Here is a 7047-nt window from a genome sequence, read left to right as displayed (position 1 = left end):
TTTCCAGGTGGGAAGGTGGGGTTCTGTGGAGCCAGAGGGATGGATTAAATGTAGCTGGAGACAGATTTGTACGGGTGCTTCTGGCAAGGGTGAGGAGGGGGGTGGCAGCCAGGGTGGGATAAGCAGTAAGTCCCCTACCTTTTCTGGACCGTTGGTCCCTCCAGATCTTGGAGACTAGACATCTAGGGCTAAAAGGTAGGGGATTTGCAGGAGGCACAGGTAGCGCCTTCCATCCCTTTTCCCTCCCCAACATGCCTCCCAACCTTCCCCCAACCTGTACTCTGCAGCCCCACCCCCACCCCCCCGCAACACACCGAGGCTCCCCACCCTCAGGCCTTGGGTGGGAGATTCCCAAGGTGCTGGGCATGGCATTCACGCCACCCCCACACCCCCACCTGCTCCTAGCAGGATTTACAGCGGAGGGAGACATAAACTAAATTCAAAGTAACATCTCAAATAGTGGCATCGGGCAATAGACTGAGCGCTCCCATCGGTAATGGCTTTACTTAAGAGCCCTGATTTACAGCCTCATCAGGAAGCCTCCCAATCCGGTTTTTTGCAGGTGGAGCGTTGAGAGGCTGACCCCTCCCTGCCGGGCCTGCTCTCTCCTCTCTGTTTCTGCACAGGACAGAAGTGGAAGATACTCGGCACCAGGCGGCCTAAGCTCCCTCCCTCATGTCCCTACCCCCACCCCATCCCACTCCACCCCTACCTGCAGCTTCACGCCTTACCATTTTTGCATGGGCAGGCACCAGGAATCGAACCCGGGTCTCTGGCATGGCAGGTGAGAACTCTCCTTGCTGAGCCACCACGGCCCATCCCCTGACAAGCTTTTCTGCTTGGATTTGCACTCCCTTTTCTACCCTCCCCTTTAATCCTTGTCCTTTGTTTTCAAAAGTCACTCCTCTGAGACCGCTTCCCAGCCGGCTTCCCTGTATTCTTCACTCTGATGCAGGTTCCTATGTGATTTGAGAGCTGCATGGTTCCTGGGCAGTGGGTGTGGTGGTTAAGCATAGACTTTCACTCCTGGGCTGCCTCTCACTGTGGCACCTTGAGCAGGTGGTTTAACTTCACTGTGCCTCAATTTTCTCATCTTTAGAAAAGAAAGAACATTACCTCTGACTGGTTTTGTGGGGATTAAATAATCTGATGCAAGTAAAGTACTTGAAGAGTAGAGTGGCACTCAATACCAAGAGCAGTAGCATTTATTATTAGTACTGCTATTTGAATGATTGATATAACCCTCATCTCCTCTCACCAGATCCAAGGACACACCCTCTTCCCAACCCCAGACACAAACTAGGGGCCTCAGCTGGGGGCAGATCCATCCTTGCAAGACCCTCAGCATGGAATGGACTCAAGAATGGGGGATGTCCCTTAGCAGAGTGTGGTGGCCCAGTCCTTCACCATCCCGGGGAAAGGAGACCCTGGGCTTTCTTCCATCAACTCTGGAGCCAGAAGAGAAACAGTGCACTGTTCACTCGGGAGCATCGAGGGGATAGGCTGGAGTTTACTTCTGCTCCCCAGCCTGCCACACCTTCCTGGGTTGGTGGGAAGAGAATATTAATTGGGGGTACCGGACTGAAGGGGGCTTGGTGTTGGAGGACCCCTCTGAGAGCTTTCATATCAGAGCAGCTTCCTTGGTGGTCTGGGCTCAGGCTTAGCCAGGAGCACCAGAAACCACCTGTCAGCCCCAAGTTACCTCCATCGGATGCCTCTACTGCTGGTTGCCTGGAATCAGGTAACAGGAAAATCTCTGGGGATTCAGGTAGAGATGGCTTCCATGCAATGACAAATCATCATCAATGGTAATAATCACCTATATATATATATAGCACTTATTGTGTGACAGGCACTATTCTGAGCACTTTGAATATATTAACTTATTTAAACCTCAAATGATCTATTAAGTAGGTGCTATCATCCCCATTTTACAGATGAAGCACAGAAAGCCTAAGTGACTTATCTGAGGTTGCACAGCAGAGCCATCAGCCAAACTGGTGCCTGCACACTTAATCGTGGGTATGTAGGGGCATCAGGAACTTTTGGATGCAATGGTTGGGTCCCAGTTGTGGCTCCCCCAGTTTCTTTCCCAGGGTATACCTCACTCTAATCTTCATTTGTAAATGTCCTGTGGGGCCATCAAAGTCTATCTCTGACTCCAAGAGTTCCCTGACTGTCACCTAATGGGATCACTCGCTCCTTTAGCCCTGACCACTGTTCCCATGATTCTTATCTCCTGTGGCATTGGGGATGAAGGCCTACGGTGGCAGCATTGCCCCTGCCATCAATGCCATCGTTGCCCCTTCTCTGATCCCCCTTGGTTCTGCTTCCTTGACTTTTTTTTTTTTTTGCATGTGTAGGCACCGGGAAATGAGTCCGGGTCTCCAGCGTGGCAGGTGAGAACTCTGCCACTGAGCCACCGTGGCCTACCCCTGCTTCCTTGACTTTTAATGCTTTTCTGCTTGCTACTCATCATTTCCCAGAGAGAACTAGGACATCATTTCTGCCCATTACAGTCTGATCGTCAGCACCTTGAGGGCAGGCCTGTGTCCTTTGCTTCTTTGGAGCCCTCAGAAGGAAGGATACATGCTGGACCCATGGAGGCCTGGCCTGTGAGTGAAGGAGGATAGGCTGAAGGCAGAGGTAACTGCCCCTGCCAATGTGAGCTGACAGCTCCTCCCTCCCAATTCCTTCAGGGGTGCTAGGCTGTGGGCACCTGCACCCAATGTTGTAAATGATGGTAGAAGGGCTTTAAGTCATGTTGAAGGGTTTGTGAGGGGTGACCAGACATGGAGGGACCCAAGGAGGCACCTGGCATTTGCTTATTGATTATAGTTCTGATTACTGTTATGTCTCTTGTTCTTAGGGAACTCCCAATAAGAGATGACATGGATGTAGGCAAAAAAATAATAATAATAAAGGAAGGTGCCTTGGCTGGATTTGTGTCTTAGGAGATCCAAGCAGTGGTGACCATGGCCTCAGAGTCCTCAGTCTGGGCCAAACTTGGAGTCACTCAGACAGAGGGACAGGAAGCTGAGAAATCAGCCCATTCTGAAGAGGGTCCAAGGCATCGGTTGGTGTGAGAGGCCAGCGTGTGTGTGTGCCCCTGTGCACTTCTGCAGGTGTGGGCTCTAGTTCCCCTCCACCACCACCGCCGGCCGTATGACCTTGTGCCCATCGCTTGCACCCTCTGGTGCCTCACCTGTCCTAATTTACCATTCCCAGGAGGGCGGTCTCCTCTGACGGCTGTAATGGAACCTCAGGCAGGATCAGGGTGTGGGGGAATCATTCTGATCACCCTTAAATCACACTGTAGTCCTCTCTCCACTTTCCCTCCCTCTGCCCTTTCAGAAGAAAAATGAAGGGGCTTCATCTCCCTTATCTTCACTGCTCAGGCACCTTCAGCACAGCCTCAGATCACACTGTCCTTTTGGGCAGAAGGGCTCCTACCCCTAGGCCCGGGGCCTGGCAGGCTGGCACGTGCTAGACAGGGGCCTGAATTCAGGCAGGGATGGGTCCCTGCAGGCTGAGGCAGAGCTGGCTGGACTGGAAAGCTGGCCACGTAGCCTGGGCTGATATGTGGGAGGGAGGCTGGGCGAGCCTGGGGGGCATCCGAGGCCGGCAGCTCCTCCCAGGCACTGCAGACCCCAGTCTAGAGCCACATGCCAATTCTGGACTCCCCAGCTGGCAGGGCTTCCTCCAGGTGGCTCAGGTGGGCGGGATTGGTAGAGCTGGAGGAGAGCAGGTCTGCAGAAGGCCGGGCCGACAGGGAGGGTCAAGGTGCCCGGGACACGCTTGGCCCAGTGCCTGGAACAGGATATGTATTCAATCTATTATCCTTGTTAAGATTATCCTGGTTTTTATTATGTTTCTTGTTCTTAGGGAGCTCACGATCTGACATAAATGTAGGCAAAAAAAAAAAAAGGGGAAATGATTCACCTAGCAAAGAAATCAAAGACTAGATAAGAAAATATATGGACAACACGTGTGCCAGGGATAGGTAGAGGTGGGTGGTCAGCAGTGGGGCCGCAAGTTAGGGCAGAGCCGTCTGCACCAGAATCACCACTGGCTCTCACCTGATGGATGTAGGAAGGCTTCCTGGGGAAAGGGAGGTTTCTGGAGTCCTTGCAATGAAGGGAGAGAAACAAGCTGGAAACTGAGTATGTCAAAGAAGACTGGCGAGTGCAGGATGTGGGGATTTCTCTCGAAAGGCAGGAGCTGCAGACTCTTCCCCGGTGCCCTGGAAGAGCAGTGGCATGTGAGGAGGGGGCTCTGGGTGTCCACTGCATCCGCTCTTACCTCCCGGATGGGGCCCAGACAGCCCGTCAGTGGCTACCACCCCCATCCCCCTGTGATCAATACTTCTAAGAAAGGTTTCCTGTATCCTGCCAGCTCAGTTTCAGTGTGGAGGGGAGAGAAGGAACAGGGTCTCCTTAGCAGTGGGTGAGCTCATCTCCGGCCCGGCCTCCCTCCACCCTCACCCACCCCCAAGCCAGTACCCATCCTCCTGGGGCCCAGCCCCCAACTCTCACTGATGACCTCACTGTTTTGGCTTCTTCCTGGAGGGCATGGGCACAGGCTTAAGTTCCTCACACTCTCACCACAACCTGCCCCTGGGGGGATGGAGAGGAGCAGGCAGGAGAGCCACCCCCATCAGAATGCTTTTAATTATACGGCCCTCCTGAAGCTGGTGAAGACATTCCCAGGGCAGAAAGAAACCTGGTGAAAATATTTAATCAACTCTAAAGAGAAGGATGGAGTTGCGTTAGATGTCAGGAAGAACTTTCCATCAGCCTGCAAGGAAAAGGATCCTTTTCATACATTATAATTAATTATACATTGTTGAAAATGGCTTTGGTAGAGACAGAGTGTCACTCTCAACTTCTTTTGCTGTGGAAACCACGGCGCTTGTATGTTGATTTATAGTGGGGTAACTTTTAACCAAGAGACTGACTGGGGCAGAGATAACAGATAGATGGAAGATATTTAGGTAAAAGTCAACTTCAGGGCAAAAGTGATTTTCAGAAAGAGATTTTTAAAAGATGAAAAAGCAATGAGACCTTAGACCAATCATCTGACCTCACCTGGCTCATCTGTACGAGGAGGTCTTGGACCCTCTACGAAGGTGTGATTGTAAGTTGACAACCAGAATACAACGTGGTGGTCTGGAGAACTGGGCAGTTGTGAGGTCCCCTGTGCCTTGGATTAATGGTTGTTCTTGAGAAACAAACAAGCAAAGGGATAAAAATAACGATCCAGTCCTTTGGAACCTTTCTGTTTCCTGTCAATTTGTCTCTTCAAACTGCCTCTAGTCATTTTGTCTTTCTACCTATCTGTCCACCGGTACATTCACTCATCCATCTATCCACAGCCCCCCCATCCATCCATCCATCTATCCATTCTTCACCCTCCCATCCATCCATCCACTCCTCTGTCTTGACTTCTAGCTGACTTCTGCCTGTGTGGAACCAAGACAGGGCAGACAATTTTGGGGGGATGTCTAAGGAAAGAAGACCCTCAGGAGGTCTGAGGGTAGACCATTGGGCAGAGGCCCCCAGAAGTGAGCTGATGTCACAAACAGACCCTGGGCCCTGGGTTCATTTAGCACACCCCTACCCAGAGCTCTGGACAGCCTATTCTTGGACAAACTCTTCCTTCTTTTGAAGGCAGCTTTTATAACTCTCAAGTCTTCTTGTTGGAATGTATCATGGACCATCTCTCTCCCTCCTAGGATGGGGCAGGGGATAAGGGGTAGGAGTGTCTTCCCAGCAAGAAACCCCTGATTCCTAGGTGGTGGTAGTAACGGGGCCAGTAGTGCGGGCACCAGTGGCACGGCACAGCGCAGTAGCGGTGGTGGAAGTTCTTTCTCCGAAGGCCTTGAAAGGGCAGTTCAGCTGAGAAAGAAGAGAGGCCTGCCTGAAGCTATGGCAGAGACAAGGACCACTTGGGGTGCTGTGAGCAACAGTATTCAGGTATCCAGGGCAGGACAGAACCCCAAGGCCCCGGAGCGTGGTTTGCTGAGAAGATTCTAGAAGTGAGAAGCATGAGGCTGGGGTCCGAGCCTGCCTCTGCTCCCAGCTCCCTAACAGAAAGCATTGCCTCAGTTTTCCCATCTGTGAAGTAGAAATAAAACTTATATTACCTATCTGGAGAACATCTGTGGAGATAATGTACTGTTTAAGTGAGTTTCATCTTTATAATTTTATTAAATCTGGGACGAATTCATTGAAAACTGTAATGACCTATTGACCTCATTCATCTGTTCACTCATTTATTGAATTTCTTGAGCATTTGCCATGTGCTGGACTCTGAGCCTAGAACATGCCCCAAAATGTCCTGCCCTCATACACCTTCCCATCCAGTATACAACTGGAAGAGGACTCTTCCGTTTGCAGAGTACCCAGAAGTCCTGTCCTTCACTTATCACCTGAACGTGACATTTTCTTAGCCACCTAAGAGGATCAGTATGGGAAATGCTTCTGTCACTCGGACAGTATCTGGCTTTCTTTTCGCATGTCTCGGTTTCCATTGCTGCTTTACGGCTCTTGAATATAACCTGATGTTAATTTTCTGCCCTGTGTCGTTTTTTTTAGATTATAAGAGAATTGGCTATGTTGAACTCATAATTGCTTTGTCTACTAGTTTAACCTACCTTGATTGATGTTTGCCATATTTACCAGCTGATAGACCTGATGTTTACCAGGTCTCTAAGAGTCAGGTGGCAGAGATGGGTTGAGCCATGGAGAGGCTTCACCTTGGGATGTGGGTTAATTAGAAATTAGTGTGAGCAGCATGCTCTCTCCTACCTAACTGGCAGAGGAGACAAGCGAGAGGGACATCGGTGGTTGCTAGAGGAAAAAAATTTTAAAAAGCCAGTGCTGAGGGGCACATGCCTGCTGGGAACCAGGAAAGCATCAGATCTGCAAAATCAAGAAAGTGTAGTTCTTACTAACTTGCTGAATAGCTGAGTATATTAATGGAATGATTAAGTGCGGGATTTTTACTGATTAAGATAAATGAGAATAAAATGAGAGCATTCCAACG

The 7047-nt window shown here is 50.5% G+C and overlaps 1 long non-coding RNA gene across 3 annotated transcripts; it reads right to left on the bottom strand.

The window, feature by feature from the left end:
• Positions 1–397: 397 nt before the first annotated feature.
• LOC143684615 (uncharacterized) lies at positions 398–5578 on the bottom strand. Of its 3 annotated transcripts, XR_013176111.1 has the most exons (6): positions 5088–5578; positions 4080–4243; positions 3206–3810; positions 1703–1819; positions 732–1093; positions 398–618 (listed from the first exon to the last, which is right to left on the bottom strand). It is a non-coding gene; the product is annotated as an uncharacterized LOC143684615 (long non-coding RNA). The 3 variants fall into 3 exon arrangements; XR_013176112.1 differs by lacking the exon at positions 3206–3810; XR_013176113.1 differs by lacking the exon at positions 3206–3810 and having other exon boundaries at positions 1703–1778.
• Positions 5579–7047: the final 1469 nt, after the last annotated feature.

The sequence above is a fragment of the Tamandua tetradactyla genome, chromosome 5 (assembly GCF_023851605.1).
Source record: "Tamandua tetradactyla isolate mTamTet1 chromosome 5, mTamTet1.pri, whole genome shotgun sequence".
Lineage (NCBI taxonomy): Eukaryota > Metazoa > Chordata > Mammalia > Pilosa > Myrmecophagidae > Tamandua > Tamandua tetradactyla.
Note: the sequence above shows the minus strand (reverse complement) of the source record. Positions and strands in the feature narration are given on the sequence as shown.